The following is a 14,065-nucleotide window of genomic DNA, read 5'->3' on the forward strand; positions in this document are numbered from 1 at the left end:
TTTACCAAATAACATGTGTTAAAATATTATTAGTTGGTATATTTATATAATATATAAAAAAAATGAACTTTTAAATGAATAAATAAATTAAAAAATAAATTAATTAAATATTATCATATCATTTGGTAAATATTTTGATAACTCTAGATTAATGTATTATAAAATATTCTTATTTGGAAATTTTGGAAACTAAAATGAAAGAGAAATAATCTTGACCATAAAATAAATTAATGGTCACATGTTATTAAATCTTTAAAAATTTAGGTAAAGTTTAAATCAGAAGAGAATAGATACATATATATATATATATATATATATTTGATAAAAAAAATATTTTCTATTTTCGAAAAAGAATTTAGTATAAAAGGGGTGATATTGAGACAAAATGTACTTTGAGCGTTTATGAAAATACATATAAAGGTAATTTTATTAAATTTATTTTTGCGCTGACTAATAAATGGTAAGATACATCGTCTATGTTCCACATTTGAATCCCTCCATTTTTAATATCAAAATAAAAAAGACAAGTTTATAAAATTTGCAAAACAGCTTAGGCTAACGTAACTTCCCTTGTAAAAAGAATATAATAGATTAAAATATTAAATTGCTTCCGCTTAGTAACTTTTTATAAGTGCAAATTCTGACTAAGAACCAATTTAAAACCAATTAAGTTTATATATATATATATATTGTACCACTTCTGTAACACCCCGTCCCAAATCGCACCGGAATCCGTGCACGTTGACCGAGGTTGACCGTTGACCGTTGACCGAAGGGGGTCAAAAGTTGACTTTTTGACTCGGTGAGAATTTTGAGTTGACTAGGGTACCGTGGCGAAGTGCACGATGCCACGAGTTCGTAGACTGGTAGCACGTCGAAAACGGAGCTACGGTTTGAAAGTTATGGACGAAACAAGTTGCGGTCCAAACTGTCCAAGGGATGTCGGAGTTGACTTTTTGTTTATGGGGAATTGAGCTTTGACTCATGCATGGTTGTGAAGTGCTCGTCGATACGAGTTCACAGACTAGCGGCACGCTCAAAACGGACATCCGGTTAAAAAGTTATGGACGTTTGAAGTTTACCGGATACCGTATTATTTTAATATTTTTTTTGGGTCGGTGAACAGTGAAACGCCACGTGTCAGTTTCTGATTGGTCCACGTGGCATGAACAGTGTCACGCAGGGTTTTAATTTTGAAAAACTCTCGGGGAAGAGAGAGAAGAGAGAGAAAGAGAGAGAGGAGAGAGAAAGAGAGAGAGAGGACCCGCCGGCCGCCGGCCATTTTCACGTTTTTCCGGCCTAGTTACTGTACACGCGCCGGCCAGCCAGATTGCCCACCTCATTTCCGGCAAAACCTCCAAATTGCACGGCGAACGGCCGCCGGACGCGCCCGGATCGGACGTCCGAAGTTTGGCGGCGATTTTTCCCCTCCACCGCCGGCCACCGCGAATCGGCACTATTCCGGCCGATGTACAGTACACGCGCCATACACCCAGCATCCTCTCCTCAAGTCCGGCCTACCCACCAAAAATCACGGCCATCGGACCACCGACGCGCCGGGATCGGAGCGTTTTCCGGCGAGGGGTCGAAAATCTTCAAACGGTGATTTCTCCGCCGTCCGACCTCCGTTTTGCTCACCGTCGGTCCCGTTGGATTGCTCTCCTCACGATCTACAAATCTGCAAAATTTCACAGCAAACGGCCACCGTCGGAAATTACTGTTCCGGCGACGGTTGCCGGTGACGTGGCGGCCCGCCGGAAATTACTGTTCCGGCGAGTACCCCGAAAATTCCGGCCAGCTCCAGTCCGCAGTGTTCGACCTCCTGAACCCAAATCCGACTTCCGTTTCCACCAATTCGCGACGGTTTGGGAGAATTGCGGAGCCGAAACCCGAAAAGCTTCCCGATAAAATTCCGACCCCGTCGGGTACGATCATCGGAAATTAAGACCGGATCTGTGATTAGCATCACTCGAGCTTCGATTCGGTATATGATTCGTAAATTTTAGTTATCGTTTGTGTTTTGACCCCCCGGGTACCGGGTATTATTTACCCGAATAAAATATTAATTTATTTGACTGTCTGTGAATTTTGTTCTAGGAGCACCGGTGAGTCGTAGAATTGATCCCGTAGTGGATCATGGGTTAATTGCGTGCTCCAGGTGAGTGACCCACCTTCAAATTAATTTTGGGAATTTAATTGGTGAATATATAATGTGTGATTTAAATATTTAGAATTTAATTTCTATGTGCCAAATATTTATTTGAATTATTGTGGAATTATTTGTGAATTTATCGGATTTAAGAAAATGTGTATTTCACCAATTTATGCCGTGTGGAATTATTTTATGGTTTTGAGGATTTTGAAATTGGTGTGGTTTTAATGGTAAATTGGGCACGATTCGATTTTCAAATATTTCAAGGAAAATATTTGGTTATGTTGGTGATTTCAATTTTTATGAAATATGCCCATAAAATATTATGGGATTTGATTATGATATTTCGAGAAATTATTTATGCTTGGAAAAAATGTGGATATTTGAATTGATGGATTTGGGAGTTGGTGGATTTGAAAATCATGGAATTTATGGCATTGATTACAAAGAAATTGTGGGAAAATTCCCGGTTCAAGCGGATGGATTATGCCCGCTATGCTTATGAAAAATGTGAAATTTGTTTTATGATTTAAATTTATGGATTTTATAATTTTTAGATGCACCGTGCACGTACTGGTGTTCTGATTATGTGATATGGTATATGTGATATGGTTAGTGTGCACACGGTTGTGATTAGCGCGCAGGTGGGTGTGAGTAGCGCGCGGTTGATATTATGAGGGTGTCCTGTGGATGCCATCGGAGAGGGCGGCCACCCCCCTTTGGCCGGGACACCAGGTTAGCAGCGGCGCTGTGGGACGCCACGCGACCGTATGCCGGTTTCTTTCTATAACCTCCTGTCTGGCGGTACCTTGGGACGCTGGGTACTGTTGGCGCCACTGGTATATAGTGGGTGCATCAAATGATTTTCAGAACTGTGTTTTAAAAATAAAATGTTTGGAAACTGAATTGGAATTAAAAATATAATTGTTACCGCTTCTGGTATTTAATTGATGTCTTGGTTTTCGGGGAATATGGATAAAGGGTTTTGGTGAAATTGTTTTAAAAGGGGAACCTTTCCAACTGAGAGAATCTTAAGGGTTTTGAGAGAAAATATTATTTCCAAATAATTATCATTTATACTTATTACTGTGATATTATATGGTATAGTAGTAGGGTCGCTCACTGAGATGATTAGCATCTCACACTCTTAAATTCCGTTCCTCTAGGTACCAGGTTGTCGGTGTTCACTCGGAGCGGACTTGATCTTCCTCGCTGTTTTAGTTCGGCAGTACCCTGTTATTCTTTTATTGCAGTTGTAATATTTCTTTCACTCTTGTTGTATTTATTTTGCACTGGATTACTGTATTTATTTTTTTAAGTGCTGCAATTTGTGGAATCGATTTGTAGTACTGTGGGAGGAATAAGGGGATAATTTTAGAAGTGTGTTTTCAGTGCAGGTAAATTGTGGTAAGTAAATCCCTTAGGGGAGGCTCTGTCGGATTTTCCGTTGGAGGGTTCGGTAGGGTTTCCCTGGGATCAGGGCTGTCTAGGGTTCCGGGGAAGGAATTCTGGACGGGTCCTGACAACTTCAGTAAAAATTGGATAAAATTGGTTTAGCATTGAATTTGTTTACTAAAACTTTTAACACCATTAGTTGAATTTTTTTTTCTTTTCATCTTTTTTGATATTAAGGATGAAAAAATTTTAAATATTATGATCATTATCCAATAAAATAGTAACTCTCTACCATTACTCAGTATAAAATGTTAATATTTATTTATTACTTGGTCTTCGATGCATTTCGTGATGCAATTCCATCATTGGCTAAACAATCATTGGCCTTTGCTCTAATGACCATATTGCTGGTCACTAATAACTATAACATTGGTCACTTTCGTTTACAGATCATCATCTTCTTTCATTTTCTGTAAAACTTGGTTACCAAGTTAAGCTTAATTTTCCAGAGCTTCTCAATTGGATATTTCTGTTTTTGATCAACCATTTCATTTAATTAAAAAGCTTCTACACCAGATAACTTTTACAATTAAGTTGTCCTGCAAAAACCTTCAATTTGAAGTGTTGATATTTATTTATTAGTCCGCCTTAATTGTCCGGGATATTTAATTGATGGAGACACTTGATTATATTTATTAATTAGTCAAATGATTATTTTTCCAAATTTAAATTACATAATAAAAAGTTGAATCGGTCCTCTTTGGTCGATCTTACAGTTTTTAAATGGTGATGTGTAGCATACGATAGTGAGTGGTGTTATTTAAAATGATGCTGCTTTAATATTTTTATATGTCTAAATTTTCTAAATGGAACTTGGTCTAGCGTATTCCTCATAATGTCCTCCGTCAATATATATATATATATATATATATATGAATATATAATCCTCATAATTAATTAATCTTCCACCGGTTCTTAAAACCAATATCATCCAAACAGTTAGTTCAAAGATCGGGCAAAAGTTGCCCAATACTATGAAAATACTCTTTCTTCTAAAAATTAGCATAATTATCTTTTGCAACTTACTAACTTTTATTACTTGTATCAGCAGACTCAAGACATGAAGCTTGTGAGCCAAGAAACTGCGGTAGCGGCTCCAATATAAGCTACCCTTTTTATATTGATGATGCCGGATTAGACATTTGTGGGCTGACAGGCTTTCAAATTGAGTGCCATAAAAAGAAACCTGTATATAGGACCTCAACATGCCCTTACATCGTTGAAGATATCTCATATGAAAAACAGTCACTGCGTTTGGTGGATGAGGAAGTTGTGGATACTAATTGCTATGCTCCTTCTCACTATTTCTCCTTCGATGGCACTTGAATGACATTCCGTTCCACTCATGCTAGCTTGCAGTTCTTTTATGGATGCACTGAATCATTTTCTCTCAGTTTGGAGAAGAAGTTGATTCCTTGCAAATCCAATGCTACTCATCTTTCATATGTTGCGTTGGTGATTAAGAATAAGGACATGAGTGATGGAGATGGCTGCGAGGAGGAAGTGGGTGTACCTATTGATTTGGAGGGAGGGTACTCCAATCAAACCATAAAAACTATTGATTACCCAATATGGCATCGAGATGGATGTAGAAAGTGTGAAACAAGCGGTGGCCGATGCGGATTAGAGAATGAACAAAGAGTATGTATTTGTCCTGCAGGACCCATCTTACAGACTGCAATGACAGTAATTTTGTTCATGTTTTTATGTTTGTTTTTCTATTTCTGACTATAATTTTGTTCATGTTTTCTATGTTTGTTTTTCTTTTTCTGAGTAATAATATTAATGACATTCTTTCTCTAATCTTCTATTATACTTATATATTAATAGAATCGGTATCCTTGCTTTACAGGAAAGCTTGGTAACAAGACAACACTAATTCCTTAAAGTTGGAACCGGTAACATAACTCTTGAATTCCTTTATTACTATAAGATTTTATAAATATTTTTAATGAATATTTGTTTGAATTAGTAAATATATAAATTAAGTTAAAAAGCTCCCTTTTTTCTTAAACGTTATATAATCTGAGGGAGGATTTTTGGCTACAAGCGTAAACGAAACACTAACCAATGTATCTGAGTGACTTCCGTAATCTCCCCATATATATATATATATATATATTCTTATTTATAATTGGTAGCCTGCATGCATAAATTATGTTGTTCTAAATTTTACGTCAATAGCCACATATATATTTTTTGTTTCCTGTTTGATTACAGTCACAGGTGCTGTCATCGGGGTTCTCTTGACAATAATTTGCTGCGTATGGAGAAAGCACTCTATTAAAAAGTACATACTCTGCTGGAAGCAGAGTCAGACCCGCCAAGACGTTGAAGCCTTTCTAAGAAATTATGGACCCTTTCTTGTGAGGAGATATAGTTATTTGGATGTTAAGAAAATGACCAATTCCTTCTCAGATAAATTAGGCCAAGGGAGCTATGGCAGTGTCTACAAAGGGAAGTTGCGTGATGACGGTCGCCTTGTTGCGGTGAAGGTGATGAACAAGTCAAAAGGAAATGGAGAAGAATTCATCAATGGGGTTGCAACCATTAGTAGAACCTCCCATGTCAACATTGTTAGTTTATTGGGATTCTGTTATGAAGGCCAAAAAAGAGCTCTCATCTATGATTTCATGCCCAATGGATCACTTGAAAAGTTCATATTTGACGAAAACCCTAAAACAATAAGTTGATTTGGGAAATGCTCTATAAAATTTCACTTGGCATTGCTCGAGGACTAGAGTATTTACATCGTGGTTGCAACACACGAATTTTACATTTCGACATAAAACCCCACAACATTCTTCTAGATGAAGACTTCTCACCATTAAGTCTCAGATTTTGGACTTGCTAGGGTGTGTACCAAAAAGGAGAGTATCATTTCAATGTTGGGTGCCAGAGGAACTGCTGGATATATTGCCCCAGAAGTATTCTGTCGAAATTTTGGAGGAGTCTCACACAAGTCCGATGTTTATAGCTACGAAATGATGATTTTAGAGATGGTTGGAGGGAGAAAAATTGTTAACGTTGGGGGTAACACAAGTGAAATATATTTCCCACACTGGATTTACAAGCGCATTGAGCTAAACGAGGCACTTGGATTGAAGAAAACTTTGGATGAAGAGGATGAAGTAAAAGTGAAAAAGATGATCATGGTGAGCTTGTGGTGCATACAAACTGACCCTTTAAAACGGCCAGCTATGAGCGAAGTAATAGAAATGCTAGCAGGGAGTCTTGATTCCTTGCAAGTACCACCCAAGCCTTTCTTGTCTTCTCCTCCAAGATCGCCAGCAGATACTACTACACTTAGATCCTAAGAAATTAATAGTGTTTCTGTAATTTACTAGACATATATAATAATTTTCTTTGTGATGAATTGATAATTATTTGTATGACAATTAATTTGTTGTATGTTTTCATCTGAACAAAAAGATCATCTAATCCAATTGAAAGAAACTTCCTCTTTTACATTTCTACTTAACTATATAATATTTGTCATATTTCAGATTAATTTTGAGGATAAATAATGCATATTTATTTTACATTTTTATCTTTCATATTCTCAAATAATTTTCAAGTTCCAAACATAACCTTTACTTAGAAGCCTGGATTACATGTATGAACTATATGAAGTCTAGACCGCTTATAGGAAATTAGATAATTTGACCGAATACTAAAAAATTAATAAAATGTCAGAATTTCCTTGCCAAAAAAAAAAAAAAAATTTGTCAGAATCCCTCTCATGTGTCAATATTTAAGCTTAATTATAGAAAACGACAAAGCTTTTATTGGCACCACTTGTTTAGTTGTGTCATAGAGATGTATGCCTTTGTACGCTATTGTGCTACATATGAAATCAATAATAGCGTAAGTGAAGGTTTTGGCGCGCAGTTTCAGGTTCGTAATTATGGCTCCGAATTAAAGTCGGAGTGAAATTGCTATAACTTGCACTTCTCGAAATTTATTTTCAATTGCATTGTAAAACGTTAAGAATTAATCTATTCTGCATTTCACATTTATGTAACATTCCACGCATTACTATAACAGTCGTCTCCTAAGTCTATCTGCATGAATTAATAGTATACGTATAAAATATAAAATATATATATATATAAGTCAAAAATGGGAAATACTTTTAATGAAAAATCAGGCATCAAACAACAACGAAATATCAATTTCAAAAGGAAAATTTAGTCTATGAGAAAATTTATATATAATCATAATTTTGACCTTTAAAGCTATGAGAAAATTTGTTTGCAACTGTCCACATTCAATACATATCAAGTTTACATTTTGAGCCCATATGTTCAATTTTGCAAATCCCTTATGTTTTGTTGTGTCTGACTGGTTGCAAAACGTCTCATGGGTAAGACAAATGTTGCCTTCTTTTCATACAGATGCAAACAATTTTATCTGCATTCTTTATATTTTATATGAAAAAAATTAATGGTTTTACCTTCATTACTTTTGATGCAATGAAACATCTCAGCCACGTTGTATTTTGGTCAGCTTTTCTTGGATTTAGAATGTATTAAATCATTAGTTTCAGAATATACTAATATAAATCCATTTGGGTGTACGAAATGTTTCTCCTAGGAAAGTACCTCTTACGGTTGAATGGAAAAAGTTACCAACTTAAATATAGCAATAAGGAAAGTGCTAATTACAAAAACTCCCTCTCTTATTTTAAATTTTTTCATACACACCTTTCGTTCTTTTTCTTTTAATCTCTTTCATTCAAGTCAAACTCTGAAATCAAGTGGTTAACGAGTTTTTTTTTTTTTTTTCTTCATAATGACCCAAAAAAAAAAAAAATCAATGTAAAACAGTAAAGTAAAAAATAAAAGGGTTGTTTGTTTAATTTTCCATTAAATTAACATATACAAATAAACATATTTTTTAAATAAAATAAATTTAAATACTTTTTATTTTTTTGTAGAAGGTGGCATTTTATAGTTTTTTATTTTTATTTTGACGAATAACTTATTTATAAAATAACTTCTAAAAATAAAGAATAATTATTTTTTTACTATTAATATTTTACATGGAGGTTAGTTTTGTAATCATAAGAAAGTAAACCATGTTGACCACCATATTTCAAAGTTTGACTAAGGGTATTGTATGAAAGAAAATTGAAACTACAAAGGAAATATACATAATTAAAAAATAGCTAAATATCTATATGAAAAATTTTGAAACTAAAAGAGATCGTTTGGGTAATTTAGCCGTCTTCTTGAATAACCCAATATATATATATATATATAACAAAAACAATTTCTCTCAATTTTTTTAAGCATAAAAGTTAACCACATTAAATAATTATCTTATTAAAAAATCCCTGACTTAATTAAATATAGAATGCTTATATAGCAAATGTTTATTGATTAGTTGCTTAATCAATATTCATTTGAATTTAAATCTAAAAGTCTTAAAAAACGATGTGGCAACTTTTTGAGACTTGCAAACGTGAGGATATGACCACATTATAAGAAGTTAGTTGCCGGCCATTCCAAAGCCATTCACTATTTGAATTAGCAAATCATCCAATAGTTAGTCGTCAATTCAATATTCGTCTTCTTTCTTCCTTCACCAAGATGAGGCTGCAGAAGCAGTCGTATCTGGAAAAGAAGCCCACCCAAGTTACTATCATTATCTTCTTTTTCACCTTGCAGCTAATAAAGTCAGGTAATACTGTATCAGAAGAAGAATCAAAGATATGAAGACTGCAAACCCAGAAACTGCTGCAGTGGCCCCGATATAAGCTACCCCTTTTACGTCCATGGTGCCGGAGTAGACTTTTGAGGTCCGCCAGCGTTCGAGATTGTGTGCATGGATAACAAAACCTGTGCATTTGACGTCAAAAGGCCCCTACATCATGGAGAATATATCAAAAGTAACAGTAAGGAGTTATATACTCAAGTTTTGGAATGAATTTCATATATTTTTTTTTTCTAATATATCATAAAAGATCTATATATATATATATATATATATTGAATGGAAATTAAAATATATAAAGGACGAACAAGCAAGAAAGACTCGACACAAATTTCTAAGTATTTCCTTGCTTGAGTAAAAATTTCATGGACCAGGACCACATGGTCCTCATTCTGTAATAAGTAGGTCCAGATTCATGGCAATTTTCATATTTTAAATTAATTAAACAAGAATTGACTAGGTTGCTCATGCAGAGAATATTTAAAACTAGAAAATGATCAAGGCCGGTCCTCGGGTTTTAGATGACTTAGGCCAACTTGATAAGGTTAGCATTTCTATAAATATTTAAAATAAATAATAAATATTATGAACTAAAACAATAGTTTTTACGGTTCAAAAATATATGCTATCATATTTTATATTTATTGGAGGGAAGAAAAGACAATTATGGTGGTAATTTTTCTTGAAATACAGTATCATTTATAGATATTAATTAGTATTTACTAAGAAAAATCTAAAATAATTATAGCTCAACTTATTAATGATTAAAAATTTAAGAAGGGTCTATCTTATTGTTATTTTTTCTAGATAATGCACCACTCCAAATTTTTAAACTATTTAAATAGTTGAATATAAAAATAAAACCATTTAAAATATTTTTGAAAAAAATTAAAAACCATTTTAAATTTTCTAGGGGTCGTGATCTTAAGTAGGACCCTGTGCCAGGGTCTATCCAGTTTATTATCAAGGCCGGCACTGAAAGTGAATATAAGGGTTTCCGGTGAGTTTGCACTGCTCTTTCCTCTCACAAAAAGATGGGACCCACACTCAAAATTTGTTCCTTTTAAAAGAATTTTTTCTTTAAGTAATATCCTCTTAGAAGACTTGAATAATTAATCCTTAAGTCCATTAGTTCAATACGGGAGACAAGATACATAGGACAAATATAATAGTAGTCAATGTTAGGTCATGTGCAGCACACTGGCCGGTATGACACCTTCCAAGTCGTCATAAAATCCTATCTTGTTTTGTGTCTAGTCTAACTTTTCAGGGAAGGCTTCAACCATGTGCATTATGAAAATCATTCATGTATTGGGTCACGTCTTAATTTTTGTTGGAAGTTTGTTTGTGTTATGCTACATATAAATTGTAATATAAGTCATACTTCTTCTTCTTCTTTTTTTTTAACATTCATCCATAAATTTTGTATGTTTTAAATACTTGATGTAATGATCTCAAATGAGAATTCTCAATGAATGATAGATTGATTATGCATGTATACATATACATACAATTATGTTATGGTAATATCAGATTTGCACCATAAAAAAATTATATATATACACAAGTAACTTTGCTATCATACATATCAAGTATACACCTTAAAAAAATTTATAATATACATACATATATATTAGTATCCTATGGTAATTAAAAAAAATAAAACTATTTACCAAATGCTAGAGATATCAAAATTGTTTACTAAGTAGAAATTGTTTTCAAACAATTGGAAATAAATAATATTGCTAGAAATATCCAAATATTTATCAAATGATATGGTAAATGATATGTTAATATTTAATTGATTTATTTTTTTATTCATTTATTCATTTAAGAGTTCTATATTTAGATTATATGAATTCGTCAATTAATGTATTATCACATATCATATAATATATATATATATATATATATATTGGTTAACATTTTGGAGCGCGTGGCATTATTGGAAAATAAATTATTTAGAGGTTAGGGATGGTAACTGCACTGCTGATGAAGTTCAAGTGTTCAGATGAAAAATAAAGAAAAGTTTAGGGAATTACTAGGAAAACCAATAAATAAATAAATTTATAGAAACTATTATATGGCACATATATGCCTTCATAAACTAGAAGGGGTTTTTGTTTTATAACTAAAGTTTCAAAATGACTTATCCTTCTTTTTTTTTTTTTTTTTTTTTGGGTGGGGGGGGGGGGGGGGGGCTTATCTTAATTTATTAATACATTTTCTTTTTTTCTTTTTTAACTTATACTTAATTTTAGATTTATTGAAAAACACAAATTTTCAAGCTTATATGTTATATATTTTAAATAAAATTTTTAAAATGATCCCTATTCAAAATATCGCATTTCAACTATGTCCTTCACGTCTTCATATTCATGACCAGGAGATGGGATTGGGAATGGGATCTTGAACAGGATCCAAATTAGAACCGACAAGAACCATATGGATTAGGAACGACATCGGAATCTAAGATCATTCGAACGAAACAGAGACCTAAAATCATATAAATTGCACCTGAACAAGGGATTGCAAGAATAGGATCCAAATCTGGCATCTCTCAAACAGGACCAAAATAAAAAATAGCGGCGTTCTGTAATTTACTAGACGTGTAATTTTCTTTATAGTCTTTAATTGTATCAATATTTCTTGTATGTGTTTTAAGGACAAAAGATCTGATCCGGTTGAAAGAGACTTCCTCCCTTACGTATATGTCTAGTAAACTAACTAATATATTTCTGATACATGTTTCGTTTATTTATTATCTTTCATATTCTTAAATAATTTTCAAGTTCAAAACATAACCTTTACTTACAAGCATATACGAACTATGAAGTTTAGATCGGTCATCATAAATTAGATAAAAGACAGAGTACTAAATAAATTAATAATGTCAGAATTTCTGCAATCTCATGTGTCAATATTTAAGCTTAATTATAAGAATGACAAAGCTTTTATGGGCAACACCTGTTTAGTTGCGTCTTAGAAGTGCAATTCCTCTACGATATACATTGTGCTGCATATGAAATAAAAGCATAAGTCTAAGTTTTGGCACGCAGTTTCAGGCTCTTATGGCTCCAAATTAAAGTCGGAGTGAGAGAGCTCTAACTCACACTTATCAAATTTCATTTTCAATTGCATTGGAAAACGTTTTGGGAATCTAATTGCATTCCACGCAAAACTATAAAAGCCGTCTCCTAAGTCTTTCTGCACGAATTAATTGTACACTTTCAGAAAAACTTATAAAAAAAAACTACGGAATCAATATATAGATGGGTTAATTTCCAACTTTAGACCAAACAACAAGGACTTATCAATTTCAAAAGGAAAATTTAGTCCACGTACAAAAGCAAACTTTATAAATGATCATATGTTATACTTTTTTTGGCTTTTAAAGCTCAATACATATCTAGCTTATATTTTGAGTTAAACCCATCTTCAATTTTGTAAATCCCTCATGTTTTTGTGTATGATTGGTTGCAATTTGCAAAACGACCAAAGGGTAAGAGACAAACATCGCCTTCTTTTTATACATATGCAAACAATTTGATCTGCATCCTTTATATTTTATAAGAAAATTAATGGTTTTCCTTCATTACTTTTGATGCATTGAAACATCTCAACCAGGTTGTAATTTGGTCAGCTTTTCTTGGATTTAGAATTGTATTAAATCAATCGTTTCAGAATATATTATTAAATATAGATCCATTTGGGTGATTCTGTACAAAATGTTCCTCCTCCTAAAATGCCTTTCTAAAGATAAGAAGTACTTCTTAACCGATCTCTCCTCACTAATAATTTGAAGAGAGTGCTTCAAAACCTTATGAAGGAGCCACGTAATTAATCCATTTAGAACTCAATATGTGTAAGGTTTCCATTTCAAGCTTCCATACATTTATAAAAATAAAATAAAAAAAGGGGAAAAAATAAAATGAGAAATGCTCCACAAGCACAAAAGTGGGAGAGACCTCACTAGCCCCCAAAAAAAAAAAAAAAAAAAAAGTGGGAGAGACCTTTGAGAAGTACACACAGAATTCAAATTTCACCTGCATGGATGGGCATGATGATGAGTTTGATGAAATTGTGGCATCTGGATTGGAAGAATGAGTGTCCTTTTTATTTTATTTTATCTTTTATCCCACTTTGGAAGAGTTGAGAGGTACAAAAGCAAAGGCAAGCAGGGAGCGAGAAATGACTGATTGGTTTCATATAAAACCATGACAAAAGCAAAAGCTAAAAGCTTATTCTCTCTTTATTCACCAAAACAAACAAACAAACAAACAAAAAAAAAAAAAAAAAAAAAAGCTTATTCTCTCTTCCTCTTTGGAATGGCCCAACTATTCCACATTAAACATTTCCACGCTTTATTCCCTATACCCTTTCCCTTCTTCAATTACCAATCTACCCTCCCTTTTTATTTTTATTTATTATTATTATTTTTTTGCTGGTGAATCCCTTTTTATTTCTATTTATTTATATTGATAATACCACTTCCAAGTTAAGATACTGCCAAACTTGAAGGTACCAACGATTAAGGCCCTTTCCCACTTAATTGTACCATATATGTCATCGGATAAATATAAGTAAATATCAGTAAGTTTTCTTTTCTGGAAATTATTAATAACATAGTAATGCTTTTCTGAATTTAAAAAAATTTAAAAAAAAAACTTTTTTATCATCTCTTGGATTTTGTTTATATTGGTTAGATTTCTTAAGAATCAAGTTCTAAAATTGTTTTTT

At 33.1% G+C, this 14,065-nt stretch overlaps 1 pseudogene; it reads left to right on the plus strand.

Moving 5' to 3' along the window:
* The first annotated feature begins 5,880 nt into the window (after window positions 1–5,880).
* On the plus strand, window positions 5,881–6,945 carry LOC112493105 (PR5-like receptor kinase; annotated as a pseudogene).
* The last annotated feature ends 7,120 nt before the right edge of the window (window positions 6,946–14,065 follow it).

This window comes from Ziziphus jujuba, chromosome 12, assembly GCF_031755915.1.
Source record: "Ziziphus jujuba cultivar Dongzao chromosome 12, ASM3175591v1".
Classification (NCBI taxonomy): Eukaryota; Viridiplantae; Streptophyta; class Magnoliopsida; order Rosales; family Rhamnaceae; genus Ziziphus; species Ziziphus jujuba.